Source organism: Tamandua tetradactyla, chromosome 3 (assembly GCF_023851605.1).
Source record: "Tamandua tetradactyla isolate mTamTet1 chromosome 3, mTamTet1.pri, whole genome shotgun sequence".
Lineage (NCBI taxonomy): Eukaryota > Metazoa > Chordata > Mammalia > Pilosa > Myrmecophagidae > Tamandua > Tamandua tetradactyla.
The window spans coordinates 31,107,468-31,128,167 of NC_135329.1; the positions used below are offsets into that span (position 1 = coordinate 31,107,468).

Consider the following 20,700-nt stretch of genomic DNA (forward strand, 5'->3'; position numbering starts at 1 on the left):
GAAACAAAGAGTGGAAGACAATAGCCTTATTGTCTGTACTCATCATCAAAACACGATGAGAGGGACCACTCCTTTCTTCTGCTGAAACTGCATCTGAAACTCCACCGTAGATATCTGTACACGTTCCAGTGTACATGACCTATGGTTCTTGTTAGGCTGTTGCTGTTTCTACAGGATCTGGCTAAGTTGGTGGAAAATGAAGCTAATTTGAGGAGAAAGCTCAGCTGATTTCTTCAAGGGTTGTTTGAATTTTTATCAATTAGATCTTTTGGAGGTGTGTAGATGCATTCTATACACAGAGACAGATGTCCATGGGTTGCTTTAAAAAAATTTTTTTTAATTGTGAAAAATAACATATATACCAAAAAAGCAATAAATTTCAAAGCACACTGCAACAATTAGTTGTAGAACAGATTTCCGAGTTTGGTATGGGTTACAATTCCACAATTTTATGTTTTTACTTCTGGCTGCTCTAAGACACTGGAGACTGAAAAATATCAATATTCAGCAGTCATGCTCATTTGTTAAATCCTAACTACTCTGTTATAACTTCACCTTATTCCTTGATCTTTCTCCCAATCTTTAGGTGTATTTGGGTTATGCCCATTCTAACTTTTTCATATTGGAAAGGGCTGTCAATAATATTGGATAGGGGGATGGAATTAGTTAATATTCTGGAGATGCTGGTCCCTTTGAGTTTCAGGACCCATATGGAAAGGTTTCTGGAAAGTAATCATAGTGCATGGAACCTTTGTTGAATCTCAGATAAAGACCTAGGTGTTACAGGTTGGCAGTAATGGTTTTGATTGGCGTTTGGCAAACCATGAAATAATAGCAATATCTAGCTGAAGCTTGTCTGAGAGTAGCCTCCAGAGTAACCTCTCGACTCTATTTGAACTCGCTTAGCCACTGATACCTTATTTGTTACAATTCTTTCCCCCCTTTTTTTTGGTCAGGAAGGCATTGTCGATCCCACAGTGCCAGGGCCAGGCTCATTCCTGTGAGTCACATCCCATTTTGCCAGGGAGACTTTCACTCCTGGATGTCATATCCCATGTAGGGGAGAGAGGAATGCTATTATTTGCAGAGTTGGGCTTAGAGAGAGAGAGAAGCTACATCTGAGCAATGAAAGGGGTCTTTTGGAAGTAACTCTTAGGCATATCAATAGATAGGCTTAGCTTCTCTGCTTCATAAATAAACTCCACAACAGCAAGCCTCCAGATTAAGTGCTTGGCTTATTGACTTGGGAGTCCATAGTGTTTGAGACAGTATCAGGGATTTCCCTGGTGGTAAAGTTTAATAGTTCCTATTTTTTTTCCCCATCCCTCAAGGGACTTTGCTAATACTTTTTAGTTATTTGCTCAACATATTCTGGGATGTATCTGGGATGGCATTACATTAAGTGATACAGAATTACAAACTCTTATTCCCATTCTGGGCTCCCTGTGTTTGGGTTGTTTAAATAATCTATCCAGACTGGTTGAGTTAGATTATGTGCTACAGAAAATTTAGGTTTTGGACAAAATAAAACTATTTTCATTTGGTCTCATAGAGTAGGTAAAGTTCTAAAATACAGACAATGTCCTCCTTACTCCATGGGTGGTGGTGTTTTTTTTTTTCTGATTGCCAGTTAAATACAGTTTTAATTTCATAGTTTAACAATGAAAGGTCATTCACTGAAGTCAATACACATATCTAGACCTAGGCATTTCACTCTAAGCTAGTCATGTATACAGCGAAAAACGATTACAAGGTATGGCCTAACAGATGCTAAGGAGACTTTTCTTTTTCTAAACCAATGGTTCTTTCAAGTATTAAACTTCACCTTGCACACTGAAGTCATCATACATACAGGGCAAAGTGAGAGCTTTTATATTTGAGTTTATTCTTCATTTAACTTTTAAAGCACTACTATAGTTGAATATTAAAACAAAAATAATAACAAGTAGTGAGCATATTATGATTACAGCCCTTCACATATTCACTACTGCATACATAAGATGCTGGTAGTGTTAGTCACTGGCCCCAACTAAGAGGTTCGACGCTCTGGGATGCTCATCATCCTCATATGCCTCTCCATGGTAATGCTGCCATCTTTCCTCATTGGGGTCAAAGTCCATCAGCTTTACCTGGTTCATTCATCAGTTTCTTCTACTTCTTTCCTCTCAGGTAGGATTTTTCCAGCAAAAACAGTGTATCAGGAGAGAGAAAGCCATTTTCAGGAAAGTTTACCCTAACTTAGATGATTAGGTGACCCTTTTCATATGGCCTATGAGAAACTGCATGCCTTCATTTAGCACACACTTGATATTTCCATGTTTGACAACTGACATGGATGAGAAGTGATGACTATGGTTTGGTTGTCAAGAGTGGTTATTGGCTTTTGGAAGCCACATAATGCTTCAACCAGCTGTATGTCTAAACATATGTAAAAGTCTTCTCCTAGTTGAGTAAAAACACCATGATGCTTCTGATCTAAAACAATGATAATATCTATTGGCTCTAGGCCTGGCTCTTGGTCTCCTTTACCCAGGAATGTATCTTTTGGTCATCTTTCATGACTTTGTCAGTATGAACTTCTAGAATCTTCTTCTCTCAAACTATTTTCCTTCCATTGCAACTTCTACATCTATCTTTAAGTGTGATCCGTTCACCATGGCCCTGGCACTTAATGCACACAGACTGAATTTGCTGAACCATTTCAGTTCCTATCTGCTGAATTCTTATTTATTTATTTATTTATTTTTTATTTATTAAACATAACCACATACAAACACAAACATTCCTACCATAAGATCATTCCATTCTTGATATATAATCAATAACTTACAATATCATCACAGAGTTGTATATTCATCATTATGATCATTTCTTAGAACATTTGCATCAATTCAGAAAACTATAAGGAAAACAGAAAAAAATTCATACATACCATACCCCTTACCCCTTCCTTTCATTGGTAACTTATCTGCTCAATTCTGACTTGCATTGCAGTACCTCGGCAATGGGGGCAGAACTCTATTGCTCCTTTTTTACCTCCTCGACCTTCATATTTGTGGCAAATCACATTCTTTTGCAGAGCTAGTTTTCTTGTTGCACCATTTTATAATTCTTCTAAGGTTACTGAAAGTTGATGCACAACATTTTTACTTCTCCTTTCTGCGTCCTTCTACCACCTACAAAACACATATCAAAGATGTCCATGGGGGAGCTCAAACGTCCACCTGCTCCACTCTCTTTGATGACCTGTTTTCCTTTCTCATATAATTCTCATTTCTTTGCATCAGAGAGCACTTCATGTGCTTGAGAAATCTGTTTAAACTTCTTGCCTTCATTTGGATTCTTATCAGGCTGGTATTTCAAAGAAAGTTTCTTATAAAGAAACGCTTCCAGGGTGACATTGGGTTTGACCCCTAATAAGTGGTTTCTTTCAGCATTTTCTACAGCTAGTGAGCACTCCGAGGCCAGTAATGGGGAGCGGGAAGGAGTGTATCGCTGTGCGCAACTCCAGCGGCGGCTGTTCCTCCGCCTCTCACTGGGCATTCTAGAAAGTTCTATGGGTAGTTGTTAAGGAGCTTTTTAAAGGAATGATTTAACAAATTATTGTCATGGCCTCCTATCTTGTCTTACTAAATTACACTTCTCGTTCTCATGAAAATGTCTCCTCCTTAACTGTGTTTCTCAAACTTTAATGCACTTGTGAAGCATCTGGGATTTTCTTAAAATGCAGATTCTGATTTAATACTTTTGGGATAGGACCTGAGATTTGTAAATTTCTAAAAAGTTCCTGAGTGATGCTGATGATGCTAGTCTCTGGCCCATACTTTGAATAGCAAGGCTTTATATAACTGCTTGAGTGATCATTCTAATTGTACATCTGATCATGTTACTCTCCTACTTAAAAATCCACCAATAATCCATTTGACTTCCAATGATAACTCCAAGGTTTAGTATGGCATACCAGAATCCTTACAATCAGCCTCTTGCCTGCCCTTCCAGCATCATCTGTCACTTGTGCAATTCGCAGAACAGGTCACGCTCTTCCTTTTCTTTGCATGGCTATAGTACCCAATGAACTAGCAGACTCCCACCCTTAGACTCAATTCATACATTACCTCCTCCAGGAATCTTTGCCTGTCCCTTGAGTCCTCTGTGCTGCCTCCTTGTGCTTCCCCCTTGTGATACCCCCTTGTGCTCCCCAAATATCTCCATTACATATTGTACCTCAATTACATATTACAATATTGCATTGCTGGGAAGTTTTGTCTGCATTTCTTTCTCTCCACAAGAATCCCAGAATCTTGTGCCTGGCACACTTAATATTTGAGTGAATGTAGAAATGAGCTTGTAGTTTTTCCTTCTTGTTGCTTCTGTGAGGCTTGCTTAACCAAGGTCAACCTGTTTCTGACTGTTGCCTGCCAAGCCCTCCTTTCTGAAATCCACCTTCAATCTTCCCCTTAGAGATATGAGTCTGATCCATAGGAATCATGCCTGATTCCAGGGCCTGAATCTTAGCATGACTAATTCATCATGGTTGTTGGAAAAATGTTAATTAATCAACAGGATTCTTCTGGTGCTCAATGGAAAAAGTCAAACTAGTTTAAGAGTAGCATTCATCTCTTTTGGTAACTATGCTTTCTTAAATAAGGAAGGGGTTCTCAACCCAAGTTTCCTGCTAGAACAATTGGGGGATCTTTAAAATATATTGCTTCCCAGGTCCTATCTCTAAGAATTCTGATTTAATTGGTCTGGTGTAGGGCCTGGCATTCAAACTTTACAGGAATTACCCCGAGTATCCACTGAGAATCACTGTACCAAGTTAAGCATCATAACTCACAATCATAACTTTCCTAATAATTAGTTGTTAGTTATCTGATGGTGGATTATCGAACTATTGTTTCTCCTAGGAAACACCTTGATTTAAATTTCTTATTGACTAATAAGCAAAGGTGATCAAATTCTTCAACTTTTTACTAACTCTCACTTAAAGTTATATTTCTACACAGCTGCAATTTTACTAAGGAGATTTTTTAATTAAAGCTCTTGCTTAGCAATCCTAACCAGATTTGAGTCAGAGAGAGGGAAAATCAGCTTTGGACTGCTTTATATCAACCCCAGAGTTGTTCATCAATAAAATGTGGAGAAGTCCAGGTTAGGGCAGGTATACAATTTTTTATTTCTCTGGGTCAGTTTGGATAGAGCAATTTGTTTGAAGTTTGTGCAGTCTTCAAACCCGGCTATGATTCCTGGATTAGTTATCATTCTGAAATAGAGCTGCTACTGATATTCCTCCCTTAGCCCAGAGAACCGATTCTAGTACTTACAAAACAGTGTCACAGAACCTTGAAGAATCAGAGGTGCTTTTGTATGGGGTCTGCTTTCCCTTCGGGGGGGATGGGCTCTGCAAAGGCCTGGCCCAACCATGCCAGAAGGAGTCTGAAAAGGTGTCCCCACTCCTCATTTAGCAGGATTAGTCAGCAGGGTCCTTGGAGCCACCATACCCATAAAAAGTTTCTGAAACGTTGTTAAACTTTTTGTCAGTTGATAGTTTAAAGTCATTCACGGCCCCTAGTTTTGATTCTTAGGAAGTTCACGTTTTTGGTTCATACACATTCCGAACAAGTTTTCCACCTTTACTTTGTGAAGGTGTCTTCTGAAAAAGATCAAGTTTTCTTTTTTTTTAAACTTTTTTTTATTGTATAATATAACATATACAGAATGAAAAGAAAGAAAAAAATCAATAGCTTTCAAAGCACTCTTCAACAAATAGTTACAGGACAGACTCCAGAGTTTGTCATGGGCTACCATACGATCCTCTCATATTTTTCCTTCTAGCTGTTCCAGAATATAGGAGGCTAGAAGGAATAAATATTTTTTTATCATCGCAATCAACTTTTTTTGGGTATGAAAAATAACATATACAAAAAAAGCAATGAGTTTTGAACCGCAGCACAACAATTAGTTGTAGAACAGATTTCAGAACTTGGTATGGGTTACATACCATACTTATACTATATAAGTAAAAACTTATACCATATAAATAAAAACCTAAAATTGTGGAATTGTAACCCATACCAAGATCAAGGGTTTTAAAAGAATATTAATTCAAGCTGGTAATATGCTACTAATCCTAGAAAAAAATTGAGAATTTTCTTGTGGTACTACCAGGTTTATAGGAAAGTTTTAACTGCAGTCCCTCTAGACATAATTTCCTTGAAAGCAGGAAACGGTTTTGTTCATTTTTGTATTCTTTCCTCTGCTGTGTCCCCATATTGCCTTATAATTTTTGGATACTCATATATGATACAAGTGAATATAGCTAATATTTTTGAGCACTTTTTATGTGTCAAGTATTTTATATATAATCTATAATTAAATCCTCCTGATAACTCTGAGGGGCAAGTAGTATTTTTATCCAGTTTTATAGATGAGACTATTGAAGATCAGTGAAGTTAAATAAATTGCTCGAGATCATACCACTAGTAAGTGGCAGAAACTAGATTCAACTTAGGTTTGTGTAATTACAAAAGTTTTACTTTTTGTTATTATTTTAAATTTTTTTGTATGCTGCATGGTGGGGTCACATTTCATTACTTTTTCCATGTGAGTATCCCGTTATTGCAGCAACATTTGTTGAATTTTTGTTTCTTCGTTTTTGTTTGTTATGCTTGTTTGTTTGTTTTTCGGGAAGTACATGAAATGAGAATCGAACCAGGGTCTGCCGCATGGCTGTCGAGAATTCTACCACAGATCTCCCCTTGCACCACGAAGCTTTACTCTTAACCCCAGATATTCCTCTATTGGAATCAGAGGGTGGAGGATGCAATTTATTGATATGCAGATTTCTGGGCTCTACTCTCAAAAGATTCTGATTCAGTCAGCTTGGTGTGGGATCTAGGAATCTTCAGTAAATATTTATTGAATTGGTCGGCACACCAGTGCAGCTGTCCCAGTGATTAAGGCTGTATGTCCTCATCTCATGTGGCTGTTGTTGGGAAGCTTCTAAATTGTTCAACACTTCCAAGCCCAGAGTTTCTTTAGCAACATCAGCCTTACACACATCAAAGAAGAATTTTTTTTTAGTGCAAACACACTTTACCTCAGTCCCTTCTTTTTATTTATTTATTATTTTTTTATTAATTTTTTTAAGTACCAAAAAACACCAAACAAATGCAAACATTCGTTAACTTTTGATCATTCCGTTCTACATATATAATCAGTAATTCACAATATCATCACATAGTTGCATATTCATCATCATGATCATTTCTTGGAACATTTGCATCTATTCAGAAAAAGAAATGAAAGCAGAAAAAAATTCATACATACCATTACCCCCACCCCCCCTCACCAATCACCAGCATTTCACTCGAAATTTATTTTAACATTTGTTCCCCCTATTATTCATCTTTATTCCATATGTTTTACCTGTCTATTGATAAGATAGATAAAAGGAGCATCAACCACAAGGTTTTCACAATCATACAGTCACATTGTGAAAGCTTTATAGTTATACAATCATCTTCAAGAAACATGGGTACTGGAACACAGCTCCACATTTTCAGGCAGTTCCCTCCAGCCTCTACACTACGTCTTGACTAACAAGGTGATATCTATTTAATGCATAAGAATAACCTCCAGGATAACCTCTCAACTCTATTTGGAATATCTCAGCCATTGATACTTCATTTGTCTCATTTCACTCTTCCCCCTTTTGGTCCAGAAGGTTTTCTCAATCCCTTGATGCTGAGTCTCAGCTCATTCTAGGGTTTTTCTCAATCCCTTGATACTGAGTCTCAGCTCATTCCAAGATTTCTATCTCACATTGCCAGGAAGGTCCACACCCCTGTGAGTCATGCCCCACGTAGACAGGGAGAAGGTGGTGAGTTTGCTTGTTGTGTTGGCTGGAGAGAGAGGCCACACCTGAGCAACAAAAGAGGTTCTCTTGGGGGTGACTCTTAGGCCTAATTTTAAGTAGGCTTGACCTATCCTTTGTGGGGTTAAGTTTCATATGAACAAACCCCAAGATTGGGGGCTCAGCCTATAGCTTTGGTTTTCTGCACTGCTTGTGAGAATATCAAGAATTCAACTTGGGGAAGTTGAATTTCCCCCGTTCTCATCGTTCCCTGGAGGGGACTTGGCAAATACTTTTTTATTCACTGTTCAAATCACTCCCTCAGTCTCTTCTGAGGCAAGAAGTTTCATCTGTGTACTGAGGAGTCCCTGCCCCACCCCCATATTTTCTATATCAGTATTAATATATAAATCTTATGTAGTGGAAGCTCTCAGAATATATCAAGGAGTTCCTCAATACCCTCTGTCACTGTAAATTGTGCTCTTGTATATTTTCTCAACTGTGTCATTTCCAGTAGCCTTAAATGTTAATTATGCATCCATTTTTAGGGTGTTCATTTAAATTCTCAGGTAAGGTGGGCTTCTTCCATCCTGTGAATCTTGAATGTGACTTCAGGAAGACTCTGAGACATAGCAATAGAAGGAAACTTACAGGTCCTTTTTTTGTTTTGCTTGTTTTGGCATGGGCAGGCACTGGGAGTTGAACTGGGGTCTCCTGCATGGTAGGCGAGAACTCTGCCACTGAGCCACCATCGTACCACCCAAGACGTCGTTTTGACCTCTCACCTGCCATGTGTCTGACGGGAGAGAATGGCTGTACTTGTCTGCTCTGTCTGGGGGGACCTGCTTATCATCTCCAGAGACCACAGATGTCATTGTTTCACAGCTCCAGCTATTCCTTTAAAATTACTTTTAGACTGAGAAATGTATCACACATACAAAGGACCATATAGCTTGTGTTGTGTACAGTTTAAGAACACCAGTGGAATGAACATCATGTGTATCTCTCACCAGGTCAAGACACTGAACTTGGTAAGACTTTGAAGCCTGGCATGTGTGCCTCTCAGCTATATCCTCTGCCTTCCTTTCTCCCAAAGGCGTTCTCTTTCTGAAGTTTTGGTGTTAATCATTCCTTGATTTTCTTTATATTTTACTGCTCACAGATGAATCAGGTAGTTTTGTGTGTATATATATATATATATATGTATATATATTTTGTTTGTTTGTTTGTTTCATATTTTTTTGTGTCTTATGACAGAAGTTAGCAGCATGGAATCAAGAGCCAAAGCTATGTAGATTCACATCTCACACCCTACCATTTACCATTTTTGCAATACTGGGGAAGTAATTTAACTTCTCTGGGCCTCGGTTTCCTCATCTATAAAATCAGAAACTCATAGTTCCTACTTGATAGTTAAAGTGCAAAGTTAAAGAGTTTATGTTTGTAAGCATTTATAACAGGACCTGGTACCTAATAACCATTCTGGAATGTCCATTATCATTGTTTACATTAAGCTGATATCTACCTCCCTGCAGATCAGCTCTCAAATATCTGTGAAGGAATTTTTTTTAAATTTCCAATTCATTATGGACTGATAATTTTGTAAATTATTAAAAATGGAATAATTAGAAAAAGCAATTAAAAAAACATACAAAACACAACCCCTCATTTTTGGAAGTATTTTCATTTTAATATTTTTATTATAGAAATTTCAAATATCTAGAAAACTAGAAACATTTTGTAGTGAACCTATAGGTAGTCACCACCTGTTTTCAGCAATAACCTACTCATAGCCATCATTATTATTATTTTTTAAGTTTTATTCACACACCATCCAGTTTATCCGAGGTGTACAATCAGTGGCTCTAGGTATAATCATAGAGTTGTGAATTCACCACCACAATCAATTTGAGATTGATTGCTTTGAAAAAAGAAATCCTGAGCACCTTATATCCCCTATTATTAACACTTAGCTTTGGTATAGTACCCTTGTTGTAACTGATGAAAGAATATTGCAATATTACTGTTAACTTAGCTTGCATTAGTCGTATACCATCCTATCGTTAACACCTTGTAATAGTGACGTACATTTGCTTTAGTTCCTGTAAGAACTTTTTTGTATTTGTACAGTTAAGTGTTAGATTTTTTTCTCATAGCCATTCTTATTTCCCCTAGGACACACTGCTTCCTCTCCTCCCATATTATTATTTTTTATTGTGCAATATAACATACATACAAAAGAGCAATACATTTCTGAGTACATTTTAACAAGTAGTTGTAGAACAGATTCTAAAGTTTGGTATGGGTTACAGTTTCATGATTTTTCATTTTTTCTTCTAGTTGCTCCAAGACACTGGAGACCAACAGAAATATCAGTATCGTGATTCAGCAGTCATACTCATTTGCTAAATCCTATCTTCTCTGTTACACTCCTCCTTCTCTTTCAATAACAGATATATACATAAAAGCAATACATTTCAGAGTATATTGCAACAATTAGTTGTAGAACAGATTTCAGAGTTTGGTATGTTACAATTCTACAGTTTTAAAGTTTTTATTTCTAGCTGCTCTAAGATACTGAAATCTAAAAGAAATAGCAGCATAATGATTCAGCACTAATACTCATTTGTTAAACCCTACCTTCTCTGTATAATTCCACCATCACCTTTGATCCTTCTCTCACTCTTTAGAGGTATTTGGGCTATTCCCATTCTAACTTTTCATATTGGAAGGGGCTGCCAATACTATGGGATGGGGGATAAGCCAGTTGATGTTCTGGAGAGGCTGGCCCCTCTGCATTTCAGAACTTATCTGGTCCAGGGACCTGTCTGGAGGTTGTAGGTTTTTGAAAGTTACCCTAGTGCATGGAACCTTTGTAGAATCTTATATAATGCCCTAGGCATTCTTTAAGATTAGCGGGAATGGTTTTGGTACCCAACCCCCCCATTTTTCTATTATTAGAATCAACAAAAATAAAATTATTACGTCAAATTGCTATATATATATTTTAAAACGATTACTCTCAATTTCTTTACTTACTTATCATGAAACAGTGACAGTTTGCTGATGGCCACCAGCTCATGGACCACACTCCAAACTGCACAGCTGTATGTAGATTTGCAACCGCTAGTTTTCCTTTGGCAAATTACCAAAAAGGGGGGGGTGTGCATTTCTTTGGTAAGGAGCAAGGTTTGGCAATCTTCTGCTGAGTGACTCTTGGAATGTTTTTCTTATAGCTGTTTTCATCTCCTAGAAATAGAAATTATTAAAAAAAAACAAAGCATAATAAATACTGATTATCAACAGGAACCACAGTTTTCTGTTTTTTAATCAAGAAATAATTTCTTATGATAAGGAATCTTCATAAAGACAATCAACTCTAGAAGAAATGCAGAGCTACATGCTGATATTTCTGATTCAGAAAGGAATAAGTCAAGAACGACTTCTAATTTTCTGTCTTGAATTAGATAGCTGAGTTCTTAGAAGACTTCTCTCTCCTGCCCTCTCACCTCTCTCCAGCAGGACACTGAGTCCCATTGGTGTAGTGGGTGCTCAGAAGACTCCTATCAGGAGAGGGATGAAATGCTATCGGGTTGAACCATGCACACGTGCCAATGTTCTACCACTTTTCACTATAAAAAAGCAATTTCATAGGGTCCCTATTTAATCTGGGACTGCACTGACCTCTCCCCATAGGTATGCTGATTAATCCTCATCTGTGGCTTGGATTCTCCTGTTTCTAGGAGTTCGCAGAAATCAGAGATGCTGGACTGAGGGCTGGAAAGGGTGGCCTGGTGCGCTCATCTGGTCTCTGCTTCCTAGCTTTTCAAAGTTGCTATTAGAACTTTGAAAGCCAAGAAATGGCCTCCTCCCACTCCAAGTTATTTATCAAAGAAGTTTTTGCCATTCAAAATGGATAAAACCTGGTTATGTGGGTACATACCCATGTGGACCAAAGCCAGGACTCCTGGGTTCTTTCCTGAGCTCTTTTGTGAACTTCCAGCCTAAGTCATTTTTCTTCTTGTGATAGATTGAACGCCTCCTCCAAAGACATGCTCGAGTCCTGCACCCAGGTCCTGTAGATGTGGACTCATTTTTAAATAGGACCATCAAAGATCCTATTTAGATGAGACCAAATTGAATCAAAATGGGTCTTAGTCCAGGATGACTAAAGTTCTTATAAGCAGAAGAAATTTAGACATAGCGAGGAGAAGGCAAGGAAGAAGAAAAAGAGATCACCACGTGACAAAGCAGAGATGCATCTATAAGCCAAGGAGACCCTGGATTATGAAAAGCTATCACTAGAACTCTACAGAATTGGAGGAAGCAGGACTTAAATTTAGTAACTGATCTTTCTCTGTGTGTGTGTGTGAGAGAGAGTGTGTGTGTGGGGGGGGGAAGGGGGCTGGAGATCACAAAGACTGCTTGAATTTTAGTCTAAATAGTCAGCTTATCGACCCTGGATTAACATATGAGTTTCGGAAGTCCCAAAAGATGAATTTTCATAATCACCCTATCTAAGAAAAGGAACATATCAATTTCTGCCTGCCTGACATCTACATCGCAAAATTTGTGCCTGCCACTGGTCCTTAAGCTAAGGGACAAACTGCCAGTGGCTGTCACAGTTTATTGTGAGAGAGTAGGAGCATGGTCTCTCTATGACAATAACTTCTGCCTCCCTCCTTTGTGTCTCTCCTCCCCCAAACACACTCATGCTTAGATGCACACATGTAAATATAGATCACTCACATGTCTCACTTCAGCAGGCAAGGAGGGAGCATACACAGAAAAAATGTTAGATTCAGTCTCATCCTATTAGTGGACAATCCTGTCAATACCTCAAAAGGGGTAAAGAATCAGGAAAACAAGCACAAAGAATAATGCCATTTGGAAAAGTGGCAAGAAAAATAATTTAGGGAGGTAAAGCAAGCAGCAGGCTGAAAAATGAAGGGACGAGGGGGTACCTGCCCAGGGAGATGTACCTGAGAGCGACTTAGTGGTCTGTGCTTTGGTCTGGACATGAGAAGGTCTGTGTTGCTAAGTAGCTGTGTGACTTTGGAGCAGTCACGTTACCTCTCTGGGGCTCAGATTTTCTATCTGTTAAAGGTGAATGTTGGGATACTGCAGTAATCCTTAAACTTTAACTTGTATCAGAATCACATCTGGGTGGCTGGGGCCCACCCCCGGAGTTTCTGATTAAGTGTATCTGGGGTGGGCCAGCATAATTTGCATTTCTAACGAGTTCCCAAGTGATGCTGTAGCTGCTGGTTCCGGGACCACACTTTGAGAACCACTGGAGTAGAGGCGCTCTCTGGTTCTTACTAGGTCTGAACTCCTGTAACTATGGGCAAGCATCAGGACCAACTATAACTCCAAGTTACAGTGGTTCTTCATGGGGGGGTTGGTGCAATTTTGCCCTGCAGGGGCCATTTGCAATGTTTGGAGGCATTTTGATTGTCGTGATTCTGGGGGAGGTGCTCCTGGTAGGTAGAAGCCAGGGATCTGGCCACTATCCTGCAAGGGACAGAAGAGCTACCCACACAAAGAATGATGTGGTCTAAAATGTCAATAGTGCCAAGACTGAGAAACCCTGCTCCAGGTGATCCTATTAACCTACGTTTGAATTTGTATAAAGATGGTAGATGTTGGAATATGCCGTGTGATGAGATCGATATTAAGTTTTCATTTCACAGAAGGGAAGGGTGCACAAAACTTACCCGCAATTCTGTGATTTGGTTTCTCGTCTTCGTAGAAATTCTGCTTCCTTGCTCCTGGAATTCACTTAAAGCTTCGCGCAGGGCAATCGTGACTCTTGGGAAGTTTTCAGATCCCAGATCCCAGGGAGGCCTCCCAGTAAAGAACAAGGGCTAGTTCCCAAAACAACATCCATCCAGGACCGGCAGGCCCCGCACTGGTTTAGGACGGCACTAGGTGTTGATTGCATTGTGTTTCCTTTCTCTGCTTCCAATCCATGTGCTAGAAAATGAGGGCAGCCCTTGTGGATTCTGGTTAGAAGCTTTCACAAATCAAGTCCCTAAATTTGCAGAATGTTGAAAGCCAGAAAAACTGTGTGTGTGTGTGTGTGTGTGTGTGTGTGTGTCGTGTGTTGAAAACCACATATTCAAACCATTCCCTATTTCTGCACCTCATACTGCCAATTACAATCTGCTTGGTGGTGTGAAACTGACAGCCGGCAGCAGTGATGGAGACAGGAGGAACGGTGAACAAGGGCTTTGTGCATTCTCAGCTTTAGAGCGAATGTTCAGTGGGGCGGACAGGCATGTAACTGGCAGGTTTAGGAATCAGTAAAAACCAAGAACTTCAAGTCCTAATTTATGGTCTGTTTCAGTACAAGGCTAGACACAGCCTATTTAATATAATGCATTGTTTACAAGTGGAGGAGAGTGGAAGTTATTGATGCATTACAAATGCAGGCAAATGCATCTCATAAGCCAAGGGGTAGGTAATAACAATTGCAGAAGACTAAATTTGACTTTAATCCCCTGAAGAATGGCATGCATGCAGTTTAAAATGATAAAAGCTGAAGGGGGTGGAAAGAGAGGGAGGGAGAGAGGGAGACAGAGGGGGACTGAGGGAGACAGAAGGAAGCGGAGGGAGACAGGATGGGGAGGGTGGGATGGAGAGGGAGAGAGCGAGGCGCAGGCAGAAAGAGATAGAGAGAGAAAAGAGAGATGATTTTCTCCTGGGATTATGTATTTCTTGATTAGGAAATGGAGTAGAAATTGAAATAAAGATCTTCTAAACCTTGTTTTGATAAACAACATCATGCTTGGCAGGGCATTTTCAGTAGCAGGTCTGGGGTCATGGTCAAGCAGCTTGGAGTGATTTAAAGACCTGCCAATCCCTTGGATAATCCCAAAGGCAGAAATAGAAAACAAGTCCTAGTTTGATTAGTACGTGTAGCTTGTTCTGTGTTCCTCCCTGGGGTCATTCCTGTTGTCACCACCTGGCTCGGTCCTCCTCACTAGAGCTGTGGCTACAGTGGCTGGACGTAAAGAAATCTGTCTTGTCTTTGTGGATAAAATTCTCCACTTTCAACATGCAGTGCATGATGCTTTGGACATAGCAGATGCCCCATGAATGTGGCTGAGTGAACATGGGGTAATATAGACAGCCCTGAAGAAATGATGTTCCTGGGCTCCAAATTTCAGAGTCTCAGCAGTAAAAATGACATAAGAGCAAGCAAAACAGATCCCACTCCCTATCCATGCTGAAATCCCCTCTACAATACCCGTGAAAAATCATAGGATAGGGCACTTCTTAACCCGAAGGGAGCCTATTCCTTTGTTGGTGGGATTTAATAATAGTTAACATTTATTTGGTGCTTACTTTGTGGCAGCCACTGTGCTGAATATTCTTTGCACTTATTCTCTCTTTATGTGTACATTCATCTTAGAAGGTCTTATCATTCTCCTCAGTTTTGACCTGTGGAAATTGAGGCACAGAGAGGCTTCACAGCTAGTAACTGGTGGAAGAGAGATTCATACCCATGCAGGCAAACTCTCTAGGTTACATCTTAACTCGTTAGGAAGCTGTTTCTTATCTTGAGCTGAGATTTGCCTCCCATTTTCCCCCACTGGTCCCACAGCGATAGTCACTTTCTCGTGATGGTGTGTCCAATGTTGGATTTCCATTATCAAAATGATTCACATTTGCCTTGTTTCTGGATGTGTTTGCAGTACACCATCTGCCTTCTCTGGTGATCCAGTGGCAAACAGAGGGGGAAAGAAGATTGGCACTGGAAGATCTTTCTATGACAGCTTTCTAGCTGTGATGGCCAAGGGCATCTAGCCTGGGTCATGAAGCACAGAGTCCCTAGTCAGAACTGCATGCAGCCCCTATTTGTGGATCACGCCGCAGAGATAAACAAATGAACTCACTCTGGAGCACAATCGGTGTGTGTGTGGGGTAACCCCATCTGTACACTTAAGCTGGTTGAGTCCTGAAGGGAGCCAGTGATTTCGCCTCTCTAGGCTAGCCCCAGCATAGTAGGCCCTCAGTAAACATTTGCTGATGATCCGATCTGACAGCATTCATTCTGATGGCAATGTACCAGCCAATGCCCTTGGAAGGGTATGGAGAGAGAAAACATTTTAATTTGGAAGAGTGACCTTGGTTATTTGTCTTTGGCTTTGGGGTAAGACGCATGGTCTGAAATCCCATTCCCTTGAAACAGGCTTATATTTTTGTGCTTTGTGACTTGTGAATGCTCACCTCAGAGGCATAATGGGTTCGTTGCTTGCTCCTGGTTTGCTAATGGAAACCTGTGGACAAGTCATTTTCTCCCTCTGTCATAGGTAAATGCTCCCAGGATGTTTTAAAGAAGCTAAACTATTCCAAATAAAATACACAGCATGCCCCAACCAAACTGACTATTTCCCTCTCCTTCTAAAAGCTGTTTCTACTAATATCATCTCAATTTTCTCATTCACACAAGTTTGAAAAATCAGAGCTATCTTTGTCCTCTCTCTTGACTCTCACATCCAATCAGTTTCTTAGTCTTGTTGACTTTTTCCTTGAAATGTCTCCTAGGCTAGTTCAGGTCTTTATTAGCTCTTGTTTGAGCAATTGCAGGAAACTCCTAACTGGTTTTCCTGCTCCCAGATCTCAACCCACTTTGATTGATCTTATACACAAGCAAGAGAGAGCTTCCTAATGCAGTGGTTTTCAAACTGTGCCCCAAGGAACCCACTTTCCCAGAGATATTGCAAGATGTCCTCAGCATTGAGGGCATGGGGGAGTCTCTTGGGAGCCCTTATTGCAATTGAGCCAGTTTCAATATCTAATCAAAAAAATTTTTGAGATCTGAAAAATATAAAGACTTTAAAAAGCATTGAGAAGCTCTACTTTGAAATCTGTTTTAGAAGTTTCATGTGAGATTTCATTTAAAGATATCTATTGCTAAAAATTGGAAAACCTGTGTCTAAAGCCCAAGACCCTACTCAAGAACCTACCAGATGAAGTCAGTCTAGATTTGAAAGCTCTCCAGGTAGAATTCGAGAAGCTATTTAAACTCATGCTAAAGTTAACTCCTTGGTTCCCTAAGGTTAAGGAGACCTGAGGACATTTGAGTTTCTTACAAACCAACGTTGGGGGGAATCATGGAGGTAGTAGGAGTGAGGGAGAGGTGAGGGGAAGATTGGTCATGTTGATTCAGTTGTTCCAAGGCTTGCCTGATGGTTTGATGCTGTATATACTTCAGAAAAGATGATGGCCTTAAAGCTAATCCATTCCTGCGGGTGTCGATCTATTATCACTGGGAATTTTTTAACTTTTTTTTTAGCTTTTAAAAGGGATAATTTATTAAGTTGCAAGTTTACAGTTCTATGGTCATGGAAACATCCAAATTAAATCATATCTATAAAAATGTCCAAATTAAGGCACCAACAAGAGGTTACCTTCACTCAAGAAAAGTCGATGAAGTTCAGGGTTTCTCTCTCAAATGAAAATTCACGTGATGAACATAGCAATGTTTGCTAGCTTTCTCTCCAGGCTTCTTATTTCATGAAGCTCCCCCAGGGGTGTTTTCCTTCTTCATTTCCAAAGGTCTCTTGCTGTGTAGGCTTTTTTTTTTTTTCAATTGACTGCTTAGGGGTAACTGATTTTTTCAAAAAAATTTTTGATCATTCCGTTTGACATATATAATCAGTAATTCACAATATCATCACATAGTTGCATATTCATCATCATGATCATTTCTTGGAACATTTGCATTGATTCAGAAAAAGAAATAAAAAGAAAACAGAAAAAAATTCATACATACCATACCCCCCACCCCTTCCCCTCATCGATCACCAGCATTTCACTCTGAATTTATTTTAACATTTGTTCCCCCATTAGTCATCTTTATTCCATATGTTTTAACTTTTTTTTTATTGTATAATATAACACATGTATAAAGCAAAGGAAGAAAAAAGAAATAGTTTTCAAAGCACTCTTCAACAAGTAGTTACAGGACAGATCCTAGAGTTTGTTATCAGCTACCATACCATCATCTCAGAGTTTTCCTTCTAGCTGCTCTAGAACATTGGAGGCTAGAAGGAATATATATATTTTTTATCATCACTTCTTTCTTTTTTGTGAAAAATAACATGTATACAAAAAACAATAAATTTTGAAGCACAGCACAACAATTAGTTGTAGAACAGATTGCAGAGTTTGGATGGGTTACAATTCCACGATGGTACTAGCTGCTCTAAGATACTGGAGACTAAAGGAAATATCAATTTAATGATTCAGCAATCATATTTTTTTGTTAAACCCTACTTTCTCTGTATAACTCCATCATCACTTTTGATCTTTCTATCCCACTCTTGAGGGGTCTTTGGGTTATGGCCATTCTAACTTTGTCATGTTTGAAGGGGCTGTTGATAATAGAGTTAGGGAGATGGAACTAGTTTATGTTCTGGAGAGGCCAGGCTCCCTAGGTTTCAGGACTTATCTGGTTCAGGGACCCATCTGGAGGTTGTAGGTTTCTGGAAAGTTACCCTAATGCATGGAACCTTTGTAGAATCTTATACATTGCCCTAGGTGTTCTTTAGGATTGGCCGGAATAGTTTTGGATGGATTTGGCAACTTATGATGGGTAGCAACGTCTAACTGAAGCTGCACAAGTAGCCTCTGGACTCTATTCGAACTCTCCCAGACACTGATAACTTCATTAATTACACTTCTTTTCCCCTTTGGTCAAGATGAATTGTTGATTCCACCTTGCCAGGGCTGGACTCATCACTGGGTGTCATCTCCCATGCCACCAAGGAGACGTTCACCCCTGGATGTCATGTTCCACATAGGGAGGAGGGCAATGATTTTACTTGCAGAGTTGGGCTTAGAGAGAGTGAAGTTACATTTGGGCAACAAAAGAGGTCCTCCAGAAGTAACTCTTAGGCATGCCTATAAGTAGGCTAAGCTTCTCCGCTACCTGCATAAGCTTCACAAGAGTAAGAGCAAGGGCATGGCTTATTGTCTGGATGTCCCTAATGTTTGACACGGTATCAGAGGTTTCCCTGATGATGAAGTTTAATAGTTCCTTATTTTTTCTCCCATCCTTCAAGGGACTTTGCCAATACTTTTGGATTGTCTGCTTAATATATTCTAGGATATATCCAGGTATTACATTAAGCTACACAGGATTATAGGCCCTCATTCTTATTCTAGGTTCCCTGTGTTTCAATTGTTCAATGAGTTATCCAGACAGGTTGAGTTAGATTTTGTGCTACAGAAAATTAAGGTTCTGCACAAAATAAACCTTTCTTCCTTTGGTCTCAAAGAGTAGGTGTGGTTCTAAAATATAGACAATGTCTTTCTTACCCCTGTGTTCTGAATTACTTAAATCCCGACCTGATCAGCTTTGTTCTTATCTCTGAATATCAGGTTATATTATATATGAAACAACCTCTCAAAATCCAGAAATAATAATTACCCCTTTGGACTAAATGTGTCTGCTATAAGAGCTTACAATCTAGGACCCTGTTTTCTTTAGTTTCTTTTTTGTTTTTTTTTGGCATGGGCAGGTTCCGAGAAATGAACCTGGGTCTCCGGCATGGCAGGCAAGAGTTCTGCCACTGAGCCACCGTTGCACCACCCTAGGCCCCTGTTTTCTTATAAGCATTTTCTAAAGGAGACTGTACAATAATTGTTCTTTGGTTTCTGGCTTATTTTGCCTCACCAAATGTCCCACAGATTCATTCACATTGTTGCATGCTTCATGACTTCATTCCTTTTTGTAGCAGCACAATATTTGATCATCTGTATCCACCATCATTTGCCAACCTACTTCTCAGTCAGTGCATCCTTCAGCTACCTGCATTCATTAGGCATCATATATTGTGCCCAAAGTCCACAATCCATCAACACTCTCAATTTTAGATAATTTCATTGTTCCCAAGGAAAAAAAAAATAAACATACCCTCACCAAATAGGAAGTCTAAACCTCCCCTTAATTCTTGTAACTCCCCCCATTATCTGCCACTGCTGCTGCTGTGGTACAGCTGTTGCTTTCTTGTTAAACATAGCCCAGAGCATGCAATAGCAGTTTTTCCCCCTGCACTGTGGGTGGGAACTTTTGATTAGATTATTTCAGTTGATGCATGCTCCATTTGGGTCTTAATCCTCTTACTGGAATCCTTTATAAGAGATGAAATTGAGAGAAGCTGAGGGAGAAGGACACACAGAAAACAGAGAGGAACCACAGAAGCAGAAAGGAAGCCACTGAAGCCAGAAACTGGAAGAGAAGGGAGAGACCAGCAGATGTCACCATGTGTCTTGTCATGGGACAGATGAGTCCCAAATGGCCAGTAGCCAGACTTTGGGGAGAAAGCATCACCTGTTGATGCCTTGATTTGGACATTTTCATGGCCTCAGAACTGTAAATTTGTAAGTTAATAAATCTCCATCGTAAATGCCAGTCCATTTCTGGTATATTGCATTTCATCAGCTTTAGCAAACTAAAACAGATTCTTATCAAATCATTGGAAAGGCAAAACTGGGAATTGAATTGAAGCTGAAATCTAACAGGGGAATCACTTAGATACCTCCATTGCTAACCAGTAAAAGCCATTTTTTTCTTCTTCTCTGGCTGTTGATAGAGTGATATTTGGCCATCTACAGAAGGTCTTCTATTGAGTTCTTGTCTTGTTTGTTATTAGCAAAATCAAAGACAACAACCCAGTTAAAAGCAGAACACAAGAAATGAGGCATTTGTGCTCTCCCTTTCTTTCTGGTCTCCGATATGGAGCACTAGAGGTTTCCCAAAGCTAGAGTCAGGAGTGCACTGCCTCCAGGCTCAGCTAGGAGTCAACTCTGCCTTCTAAAACATGGGTGAC

At 39.6% G+C, this 20,700-nt stretch overlaps 1 pseudogene; it reads right to left on the reverse strand.

The window, feature by feature from the left end:
* Window positions 1–2,012: 2,012 nt before the first annotated feature.
* LOC143675526 (dnaJ homolog subfamily A member 1-like) lies at window positions 2,013–3,543 on the reverse strand (annotated as a pseudogene).
* Between the last annotated feature and the right edge of the window lie 17,157 nt (window positions 3,544–20,700).